The following is a 12,234-nucleotide window of genomic DNA, read 5'->3' on the forward strand; positions in this document are numbered from 1 at the left end:
AGTCAAATGAACAATAAATAGGAACCACCTAGAAAGACATGCAAGTGTAGTACCTCATGTAGAATGAATATGTATGTGTGTACTTATGCTAATTTTAGCCTGTTGAAGAATCTGAGAGGTTTGAAAGCTCGCTATTACATCATGTATTTTTGTTAGCCATTAACCCCTTCCCTCCATATGTCATAACGGTACGTCATGGGAGCGGGGTACTTCCCGTAAAATGACGTACCCTTATGTCATAGGGATAGCGCGAGATCATGACAGATCTCGCGCTATCCTGCAGCGGGAGCCGGCTGTCACTGATAGCCGGCCTCTCGCTGCAACAGTGTGCGTGCATCGGAGATGGGCCCCCCGCTGTTAACCTCTTCCCTGCCACGTTCTAAGTAGATCGCGGCAGGGAGAGGGTTCACAGAGGGAGCGCGCTCCCTCTGTGACTTCAGCCGGTTCTCACGATGTTATCGCAGAGAGCCTGGCTGGATGCCATGGCAACAGGACACTGGATACCGGCGTCCTGTACTGCCAGTGCCTGTGATCGCTGTAATAAGCGATAAGGCATTGCAGGAGAGAAGTCCTGAAATGCCTTATCGTAGCGATCATTAGTGCTATGGTGTAAGTCCCCAGGAGGGACACAAATGGTGTAAAAAGAAGATCAAAATAATGTACAAAAAATAAAAATGGGAAAAAATGTTTAAAAAAACCTTTTTTTATGCTTTTTCTCATATTAGCATAAAAAAATTTTTAAAAACCCACAAACACATATTTGGTATTGTTGTCCATAACAACACATACAATAAATTGAACACACTTTTTATCCTGCATGACAAAAAGTTTTTTTTAAAAAAACATTAAAAAATTGAGGCAGAATGCTAATTTTTAGCATTTTGCCTCCCAAAAAACGCAATAAAAGTGATTTAAAAAAACGTATGTACCCCAAAATGGTACCAATAAAAACAACAACTCATCTCGCAAAAAATAGGCCCTCATAGAGCTCCGTCCATGGAAAAATAAAAATGTTATAGGACTTTGAATGCAGCAATTTAGAAAAAAAGATTTCCAAAAACTTTTTATTGCAGAAAAGTGGAAAAACCTAAAAAAAAATCATAAGAATTTTGGTATCGTTGTAATCATACTAGCCCGCTGAAAAAAATGTAGTGTGTCATTTATGCTGCATAATTAATGCTTATAACAGAAAAATAAAAAAAGTTATGGCTTTTGAAAAATGGAGATGAAAATCTACAAAAAAATGTTTGGTCCTCAACGCCAAAATAGGCCATGTCCTTAAGGGGTTAAAAGGTATCATATCTACAAGATTACATGGTTTTGCTTTTGTTTTGCTGGGAACAATCACATTGTACTTATGCTAAAATGGGTTTATGTGTATTGACCTTAGCTGGGCACTAAAGAGTTAATGTCTGGTGTCCTCATAATCTAGAACTGCATGACTGTGCAGAGTTCAGCCTTACCTGCTCTGTTACCTGTCAATCACCCCTAGCTAGTACTGGATAAAGTGAATCCCCTTAGCTGAAGATTGGTTAATGGGAAGAGTATAAAAGACAGAACGTGTGTGGGGTTAGGAGGTATGGAGAAGAGGAGTCTGAGGAAGTCTAGTCCTGGAGTCAGCCAGAGGGGAGAGCTGGAAGGCAGAGGGAAGTCTTTTTCAACCCTGCTTAGGAAGGAATCTGAGCCAGGACGGACCCCGCATAAGCTGAAAAGAAATTAGGTACCGCAACTGTGAGTCTAACTTGTCCCTGCACAATCAGAAGTCAGTGTGTCCACAGGAGAGGTTGCACTATTCCCTGCATTCCTCCACAAATAACCTCCTGGAATAGCCATCACCTAACTTAGCCTGGCAGCCTCATTCTTTAGGAGAGGACTAAGGAATAAATGTATGTCATTGCATATGCTTAAGAAGGAGCTGGAGACTTCACTGTTGAAGAAAAGTGTGAACTTTTCCTCAGTACGCAAGTTTAAGTAAACTGTGTGCCTTTGGTTTTCCTAATACTTTTATGGACTGGTCTCTTTATTTCGTCACCTCAAAAGTGCATTCACTCAAAGGCACTGGTGTCACAATAAACTTACACTAACCAAGAACCCTATTGCAATCCCACCTGCTGCACGAGCCACCATCGTTAGGCAGAGCAGCCACCACCATGACTAGGCCAGAGTTAGCGCACCCACTCAAGCTACCCACCCCTGCAAATTCCTGCTCGCTGCACAGGTAACAAAGTTGCAAGAATAGTAACGCAAGAACAGAATGGTAAAGGTAATCAGATAATGGCAAAAACAGATGATGGTGATGGTAATCAGATAACGTACAGATGGGTGATGGTGAAGAGATAACAAACTGGCAGTAGTAACTGCTTTCCCTAGCTTTCCCTATGTTTTCCCCTTATTTTATTCCTGACAATGACTCTAACACCAGACACTACAGATGAGCGAGCACACTCGCTAAGGACAATTACTCGATCAAGCATTGTCCTTAGCGAGTACCTGCCCGCTCGGAAGAAAAGGTTCTGCTGCCGGCGCGGGTAAGAGGTGAGTTGCAACAGTGAGCAGGGGGGAGCATGGGTGAGAGAGGGAGAGCGAGATCTCCCCTCCGTTCCTCCCCGCTCTTCCCCGCCGCTTCCCGCCCGTCGCCGGCAGTCGAATCTTTTCTTCCGAGCGAGCAGGTACTCGCTAAGGGCAATGCTCGATTAAGTAATTGCCCTTAGCGAGTAAGCTCGCTCATCTCTACCAGTCACCACTCACCCTGGGAATATATTAAAGGATGTTACTAATGGAAGCCCTATCTAAAAAATACTGACCCTGACCAACAGTGAGAGGGCACTAAGAGGCATAAGAAAAGCAAAGAAGACCTAGAGAAAAGAAAAGCAAACTGAGCAGACCTGAACTATATAGCAAGACAAGAGAGACACAAATGGGAAAAATGTATCACCAGACAAGAAGGCTAAGAGGCAAGAACTGGACTAGAAATAAGCACTGGAACATGATGTGATGATGACAAACAAGTAAGAGAATTCTTACTTCTGCATTACTGTAGTTTTGCTATGTTTTACACATTTATTTTAGAAATATGACAGCAAAAAGTTAAAAAAACATGTCTATTTCTGACCAGTAACCCACATTGTCTTTATGTGAACTCTTTAAACACCTTGAGCAGATGTAGTCTAATATGGCTGATCTTGTTATCCAGCACATTGCATTGCATACACATGAAAGAGACTGACACAGGTCCGTTTCACACAGGGCAGTCTGTGCAAGCTTTTGATGTATTTTTATTCAAAGTGGATTATAAAGGGAGAAGAAGTATGTATAAGGCTTCATGCAGATACCTACATGCATGGACCCACAACTTTTCTTCTCATAGATTCTGTATGCCTATGTACAAAACGGAATCATACAGGATACTATATCAGCCCATGGAAGTCTATGGGCATGATACTACTAATACATACAGCACTAAACTTGCCAACTCTTTCTAAATATCAGGGAGACTGTCTGAAAGAGGGGAATAGCTCAATCTGTAGTGCCCAAAACACCATCCTGGTCCCCTCCATAAATGTCATACATATCTTGTCCTATGTAGATGCACTGTGCAAAGCTTGTCCTGTCATATTCAGTGTGTGAGTTGCACAGCTGTGGTGCTTGAGAGGTTAACAGTAATAAAATCATGTAGATGTATCAGTTTGTCATGTCATGTGGTACAAGTGAGGCTATAAATGTGAGTGCTTAAGAGCGGAAAGAGGTCTTCCATCTTGTTTACCTGAGAGAGTGCTAACACAGAGCCAAATGGAAGCACCTTCAGTTTTCATGTAGGTGAAGATGGAGGAAGAGGAGAGATATCCCGTAGCTTTTGGAGTGTGGATGTGAAGGAATGAGTCCCACCATCAGAGAGAGAGAGAGAGTCCTACAATAGTTCTGTACTGGTACCAGTTCACACTACAGGCTCTTACTGTGCGTCCGTCCAGAGTCAGGATCACCACACAGAGGTACGCTACTGAGTTACACCCACATGCCTGCCATGTGGAGTGTTAATTGTTTAAGCTTTCCTGTCAATAATTGCCTGTCAGAGTATCTATGGATTGACCCCTACCCCCCTTCCTCCTCTGGAGTGCTCCCAGTCCAGGAGTAGTATTGGAGCTAGTGTTATCTTCTTCATTTCTTCTCGTTCTACTCCTACAACCAGCCTGATGTGCTCGGCATTATGTTGGTGGCACTGTGCTCTCTACACACCGGATAATGGTGGTGATGTGAGATAAATGAGGCAGCAGGTACATTCATGTACCCGTTATTGATGTACAATGATGTAAAGAACACATGTATATTTCAATATAATATCTGTGTCATGGATGTACTGTAGCCTAGATCTGCGGACTGTATACTGGAAGGATTGGTCTGGGGATTCTATACAGTTGAGAACTGGTCTAGGGTCTGCATACAGGTAGGAAATGGCTTAGGGTATGTCTACAGATGGAGATTGGTCTGCATACAGGTAGGAAATGGCCTGTGGTTTGCCTACAGATGGAGAGGAGTCTGGGGTCTGTCTACAGGTGGAGATTGGTCTGGGGACTGCATACAGGTAGGAAATGGCCTTGGGTCTGTCTACAGATGGAGATGACACTGGGTTCTGTCTACAGGTGGAGATTGGTCTGGGGACTGCATACAGGTGGAGATTAGTCTATGGTCTGCATACAGGTAGGAAATGGCCTGGGGTCTATCTAAAGGTGGAGATTAGTCTGGGGTCTGTCTATAGGTGTAGATTGGTCTGCGGTCTGTCTGCAGGTGGAGACTGGTCTGGGGTCTGTCTACAGGTGGAGATTGGTCTGGGGACTGTCTACAGGTAGAAATTGGTCTGCATACAGGTAGGAAATGGCCTTGGGTCTGGCTACAGGTAGAAATTGGTCTGGGGTCTTTTTACAGGTGGAGATTGGTCTGGGGGTCTATCTATAGGTGGATATTGGTCTGGGGTCTATCTACAGGTCGAGAATAGTCTAGGGTCTGTCTACTGGTGGAGATTGGTCTGGGGTCTGTCTACAGGTAGAAATTGGTCGGCATACAGGTAGGAAATGGCCTTGGGTCTGTCTACAGGTAGAGATTGGTCTGGGGTCTGTCTACAGGTATAGATTGGTCTGCATACAGGTAGGAAATGGCCTGGGGTCTGTTTGCAGGTGGAGATTGGTCTGGGGTCTCTTTACAGGTGGAGATTGGTCTGGGGTCTCTTTACAGGGGGAGATTGGTCTGGGTTCTGTTCACAGGTGGAGATTGGTCTTGGGTCTGTCTACAGGTGGCGATTGGTCTGGGGTCTGTCTACAGGTAGAAATTGGTCTGCATACATGTAGGAAATGGCCTTGGGTCTGTCTACAGGTGGCGATTGGTCTAGGGTCTGTCTACAGGTAGAGATTGGTCTGGGGTCTGTCTACAGGTAGAGATTGGTCAGCATACAGGTAAGAAATGGCCTAGGGTCTGTTTGCAGGTGGAGATTAGTCTGGGTTCTGTTCACAGGTGGAGATTGGTCTGGGGTCTGTCTACAGGTGGCGATTGGTCTGGGGTCTGTCTACAGGTAGAAATTGATCTGCATACAGGTAGGAAATGGCCTTGGGTCTGACTACAGGTGGCGATTGGTCTAGGGTCTGTCTACAGGTAGAGATTGGTCTGCATACAGGTAGGAAATAGCCTGGGGTCTGTCTACAGGTGGAGATTGATCTGGGGTCTGTCTACCTGTGGAGATTGATCTGGGATCTGTTTGCAGGTAGACATTTGTCTGTATACAGATGGAGATTGGTCTGGGGTCTGTGTTATTGGTTGTGCTGTATATACTTAGAGGGGGCACAACTGACATGAGCTAGTGCATTATGCATTCATAGAACCATTTCCTACTGAAAACTCTGTTTCACAGTTCCTTGGAAAAATGGTTTTCATGTTTTTAGTAAATAATGGGGTATGATATGCAAAAGGGTTTTTTTTGTAAAAGAAAACCGTTACGTACCATACTAAGTGCACCATAATTTTAAATCTCCTTTGAAGAAGATTTTCAAAAATTGACAAGTATGCACAACAGATCCCTAATACCTCATCTTCAGGAGAGCCAAAGGAAAGATGCAGCCCTGCCTTAGGCTACCTACGCACAACCGTGCACGATATCGGTCGCGATATCGGTTTTCTTTGAAAACGCCTCCCATCACTTCAGGTAAACTAGTGATAATCGGCAAGTGTTTCCCATTGGTTTCAATGGAAAACCTTGCATCGCAGTACCATGCACACTGCATGGGCAATGTGTTCCAAGTAACGCGAAAAGATTCGACATGCCACTTTTTTCTTTTCACACATTGCGATGCGGAGAAAAAAAATTGCTCATGTATATGACCCCATTCAAAAGAATGGAGTTCATATCTGTGCGAAATATGTGTGTTTCGCAAGGCACAAATCTCGTACGATTTTCTTGACCACGTGAAAGTGGTCTATGGGCTCAAACACATGGGCGTGTTTTAGTCCCATTAGGCAGCCGGGAAACCACTTTCACTATCGGTATTAACACGCGAGAAAAGATAGGACTTGCCCTATCTTTCTCGCACGTAATTAATACTACCATCTTCGTGCAGTTTTTTCAAACTCAGAGTTTGAATAGTCAAAAAAAAAAAATAACCTGCTTCATCCGCTAATACGCTCCCTGGTGGCAAGCATATTAGCGCATGCGCCCATGTGTTTTTGCCCTTGTTCTGTATATGGTAAATGTGGCAGAGACAAACTATAGACATATAGGACATTCCATGGTAATCAGTGCCGCTACAATCCAGTGTTGAACTGATTCCTTGGTCACATCAGGGGGAAGTAATTGACTTCAGTCAGTGGCACATGCAGTTGTCTTTTGCTCCACCTTTTTGACTGTATTAGAGGGAAAACCTGTTTACTCCAAATGACTAAAGTGGCAAACCACTCCATGCAATTGCTGACCAATAAACCTAATCCTGTACATACACCTTGGAAAATGAGGAGTTGAAACTGAATGCCAGCAAATCAGCAGCAACTGTGTGATGTTACAATGTAACCACGGACCAAAATCTTTGGATGGATTCATGCCATGAAAAATTCTGTTTTGTGTGTATAAGGCCTCTTTCACACAAGCGACAGACACGTGATTTTTTACTACAAATCGCATGTGTGTGAAGCCCATGTTTTCCTTCGGGGTCCTTCACATTTGCGAAATTTAGTAGCATGTGACATTGCCATATGTCAGCGAATTGCGAGGTTTTGTAGCCCATGTTTCCCTATGGTGGTCTCTTCTCTGTTGCAACGCATTGCACGAAGATGCGGTTTTCGTGCAATGCGATGCAACTTTGACAATAGGAAATCCTACCTTTAAAAGCCCTAAAATAAGCCCTAGCTGCAGAAAAAACAAAAAAAAGCATACATCACCTAAGAAGCGCTGTCCGGCTCTGCTGCTTCTTCTCCCCGATCCCCGATCCTGGTCTTCAAATATGTCTTCTGGCTCGGGATTGGAAGCACTGCCTCATAGTGATTCTCCGCTCGCGGGATTGAAATCGCGGCATACTGCGGATGCCGCGATTCTCGGTGGTGAGCCTATCTATTAGATAGGCTCATCTCAGAGACCTGTCAGTGCTCCCCTCTCCTCCCCCGTAATGAAATATTGCTAGCAATATACCGCCCCGGCCGTGGACAGGGGGTCTTATTAAAACTGGTTCAATTGAAAAAGTGTAGCACTTGCCAGTAAGAAACAATCAAACTCCACCTCAGGACTCTCTTCTTTTGTGAGCTACAGAAAAGACTTTACTAATTTGTAGTGGCACAGAAGGTGCTCTGTTACTTTGTGGGGGCACAGAAGGTGCTCTGTTACTTTGTGGGGGCACAGAAGGTGCTCTGTTACTTTGTGGGGGCACAGAAGGTGCTCTGTTACTTTGCAAAGGCAGAAAAGGAGCTCTTTTACTTTGTGAGGGTAGGGAGGGGGCTCTATTACCTTGTGGAGGGGCTGTATTACTTTATGGGGCATAGATGGGGCTCTGGAAATCATCCAGGGCATGAAATGGACTTTACTACCTTGTATGGGAGGGCACACAATGGAGGGCACTATTACTGTGGAGCGCAAAGGAGGCCTTATTTCTTGTGAGCACTGTGGAGGAATTCTCACCCTGTAGCGCCAATATTGTTTTATGGGGCACTAGTACATTCTGGGGGACAGAGATGTTCACTAGTGCTACAGGTAGGCGCTGAAACAGGTATTAGCAGTAGCAGTAGGATGGGGAGAGTGTGCAGAGACATAAAGAGCAGAGAGGGGCGGGGGGCACAGAAAAGTAGTGCTAACTATGGTTACATGGGGGAGGGATGAGTTGTGTGACTGTCCCGTGGCCTGTGGTTTTCTTAATCCCGTTACAGCTTTACCATAATTACAAAAAAATGCTGCAAAAATTGTACTTTTTAGCTTCATTGAAATATACCCATGGAGTAACATTCTCTTGAAATCACAAGTCATACTGGGTCTAGATATCTTTTGTGGGGCTCTTAAACTATCAACTTTCCCTTTTCTCTCATCATTGTCTTGTCTTAAAGTTTTAATTATGACAATGAATTTGAATTGCCCATATAAACTGAACGATCCTTTAGAAAATAACAGCAATAAACCTACAAAGGGATTATTACAAAGGGAGCGCTCTCCCTGTTATTGTTTTCTAAACTATATTCATGTCTTCTAGCATTTTTGAGAGAATATTTCATTGCCTGTTTATCATAAGCAGATGATAGGATTCCTCAGGAGAAATATACCGTGGATTAATATTTTACTCCTAGTGTAACCCACTCAGCTCTCAAACACATGCAACACTTCCCAAACTGAAATATAATGAAGGTGTGGAAAAAGAGGAGTCCTCTAGCTTAGAAAACCCATTTTCATACACCCTGTCAGGGAATTCTGAGGTCATATTTGACCCTTGTTCAAGATCCTTATATATCCCCTGGATAGACCAGTTGGGGTCCGACTACCTGAAGAGCACTCAGCGATCTCTGGAGCGGTCATTGCAATGGATGGAGTGGCCACGCGCCTGCGAACCTCCGCTCCTATGGGCACCAACCTGACCCCATTCTCAGGATCAGTGGGTGGGTGAAAACTGGAACAAACATTAAGTCTCCAGAATATTCCTTCAATGATGTCACATGATTTGTCCAATATACATATCCAATCTGCCTTAGGCCTCTGTCACACGGGCGACAGCGATATCACTGCTGTGTTCTTTGTGATATCACTGCGGTTTCTCGCAGTGATATTGCGACTTTGTATCACTACAAAAGTCGTGCGACTTTGTTGTGCTCTTTTGCTGGAAGGGGTGGGCTTGAAATATAAGTCCTACCTCGAAAATAAGCCCTAGCTGTATTAAAAAATATATAAAAAAAACAATACATCACCTAAAAGGCGCTGTCCAGTCCACCGCACTTCTCCTCACAGGTCCGGCACACTAGCTTCTAGTCTTCAGCTAGTGCTTCCTGGTCATGGGTTCAAAAGCCCCACTTTCTGGAAGCGCTAACTCTGATTGGTTCTCGAGCACTGCAGCTCAGCCAATCACTGCAGCGCTCGATAAACCAATCACAGCCATTCAATGCGATTGCTGTGATTGGTTCACTGAGCGCTGCAGTGATCGGCTGAGTCAGCTCTTGAAACCCCTGACCAAAAAGCACTGTGTGTGTTGGAGCTGCAGGGGAGAAGTGTGGCAGACCGGACAGCGCCTGTTAGGCGATGTATTGTTTTGGGGGGTTTTTGTGCAGCTTGGTTATTTTAGGGCTCAAACAGTAGGACTTCCTACTGTAAAAATTGCATCGCACCGCACGAAAACCACATTTTCGTGCGATGCAACAGAAAGGAAGGCTCCATAGGGAAACATGGGCTACAGAACAGCGCAAATCACGGCTGTATAGGGCATGTCAACATTTTCTTTTTCTCACAATGTAGCAGCCTACAAAACATCGCTAATATGAAGGAATCCATTGAAAAGCATGGGCTTCACATACATGTGATTTGTAGCGCTGTCGCATCACGACAAAATTGCGCGATTTTGTCGCCTGTGTGAAAGCGGCCTAGCAAGTCATTTTCATACCCTGTGATGTCATCATGATATGCCTAAGTATGTTATTTTGAAAACCAGGATGAAGCTAGGCTCTTCCCTAATTAAAGTGACCCTTTGTTTATTGCATTAGTCGGACAATTAGCTTCTTACTGAATCCTTTGGAAGATCCAGCAACATTAATTTGGAGATGCAGAGTGCTTTAACCTAAAATCCAAACGTGCCCGTCTTTTAATTCCAGGGATTTTTGGGGCCTGTACGTAATAATCTGAATTATCTCTATGACTTTTCAAAGTTTGTCAAAACTTCTTTAGGTTCAAAGGACCTTTATCCCACCAACATTTCTGCCCGACCACAACCCTTTTCTGGAATCTCTGATTTGTTTCAATGCAATGTGATATGGAATTTGGACAATTCACAGATTTGTAAACATTTGCCAATGTCACCTACTAGAGTGGAAGGCATTACAGTCGCTATGGAGATCTGTCCATTAAGGGCAGCCGCACACAGGCATAAGGGCATATATGCTCATGATACCGTGATGTATAGGTACGATAAAGGGTGCACAGCTGCATGCTATCATGCCCGTAGCGGTGATTTTTACTGTACTTTTTCGCACTGCTGAGACTGCTCACATTGGTGCGGTCCCAGCAGTGTAGGTGGTCCAGTCGATTGGGTCAACGTCCCAGCCTACTTAGTCCCAAGTCTTTTAAATTTTCAGCAGACGGGGACCTTTGGTGCGCAATTGTGCATATGATCCTCGACTGAACAGTCTCTGCTGGTCTTCGAAAATAAAAACTTGCTGTTATGGTCTCTAGCTGGTTTTGGTCTTCAAAGATACAATCATTGCAGCACCAGTTGCTCAGTTAAGCAAGCAAGAGACTGCAACAGCCATGGGCGTACGTATAGAGGATGCAGGGGGTTGGGTCGCACCTGGGCACATGAGCCCTAGAGGGCCGATAAAGTCTCTCTTGCCCATATTGCAAACCAATACTATCAATGAAGCGTTATAGTTGGGGGGCCCAGTTCCAGATTTTGCACTGGGGCCCAGCAGCTTTAAGTTATGCATTTGGTGTATTTATGTGTGTTCATTGGACCAATGATTGTGCATTGAAAAGAAGTCGAAATTTGAAATACACACCGACCAAAGAATCTCACTCCACCTAACGAGACAATGAATGATATTTCGGTGTGTGTAACTGCACCCAACAATTCATTCAGCGATTGCTAAATTGAATGACAAGTAAACAGCAATCACTCTGTATAAAAGAACGCAAGCAACAGGCGCTGGTGCACTTCAACAACTATTTCGAACAACTATTTAGATGATAGCTGTCCCATGTAAAGCTGCCCTTCCATGGCAGACGATTAATGGTTCAAGTCGGTCAGAGAAGAAGTGTTTGTTAGCATTGCTCCGCTCTGGCTCATAGAGGGGTTTAATGGGCAGAGGACCTCTTCATGAATTCCATGTGTCCTAATACATCATTTAGACAGGGGACTGTTTTTGTGAGGCAAGCCCTTTAAGGTGAAGGTAGATAGCACAATGTACGATAGAATGGGAGAGTGGAAAGGGCAATGTGAACAGAAGACACCAAAAGTATCATGAATAGAGATGAGCGAGCATACTAGCTAAGGGCAATTGCTCGAGCGAGCCTTGCCCTTAGCGAGTACCTGCCCGCTCGAGAGACAAGGTTCGGGTGCCGGCGAGGGGGAGTGGTGAGATGCGGCAGTCAGCAGGGGGGGAGCGGGGGGGAGAGAGGGAGAGAGAGATCTCCCCTCCGTTCCTCCCCGCTCTTCCCCGCAGCTCCCTGCCCACCGCCGGCACCCGAACCTTTTCTCTCGAGCGGGCAGGTACTCGCTAAGGGCAATGCTCGCTCGAGCAATTGCCCTTAGCGAGTATGCTCGCTCATCAATAATCATGAACTTTACATATCCTGAAGTAATTTCATGTTAAAGATGCTAATGGACACATAGGGCTCTATTCCCATCATTTTTATTGGGCGCCTACATCTTATATATAAATCTGTTAGCCTCTGAACCTTTTCCACTACCCACTACCTACTCACATCTCTTGCTCTGGTAATGACTTTGAAACTGGCAAAATAAGGGTGGTTTTACATCTGCGTTGGGGATTCCGCATTCCCGCTACCCAAAACATAGGGGAATCCCC

This window comes from Eleutherodactylus coqui, chromosome 2 (assembly GCF_035609145.1).
Source record: "Eleutherodactylus coqui strain aEleCoq1 chromosome 2, aEleCoq1.hap1, whole genome shotgun sequence".
NCBI classification, from domain to species: Eukaryota; Metazoa; Chordata; class Amphibia; order Anura; family Eleutherodactylidae; genus Eleutherodactylus; species Eleutherodactylus coqui.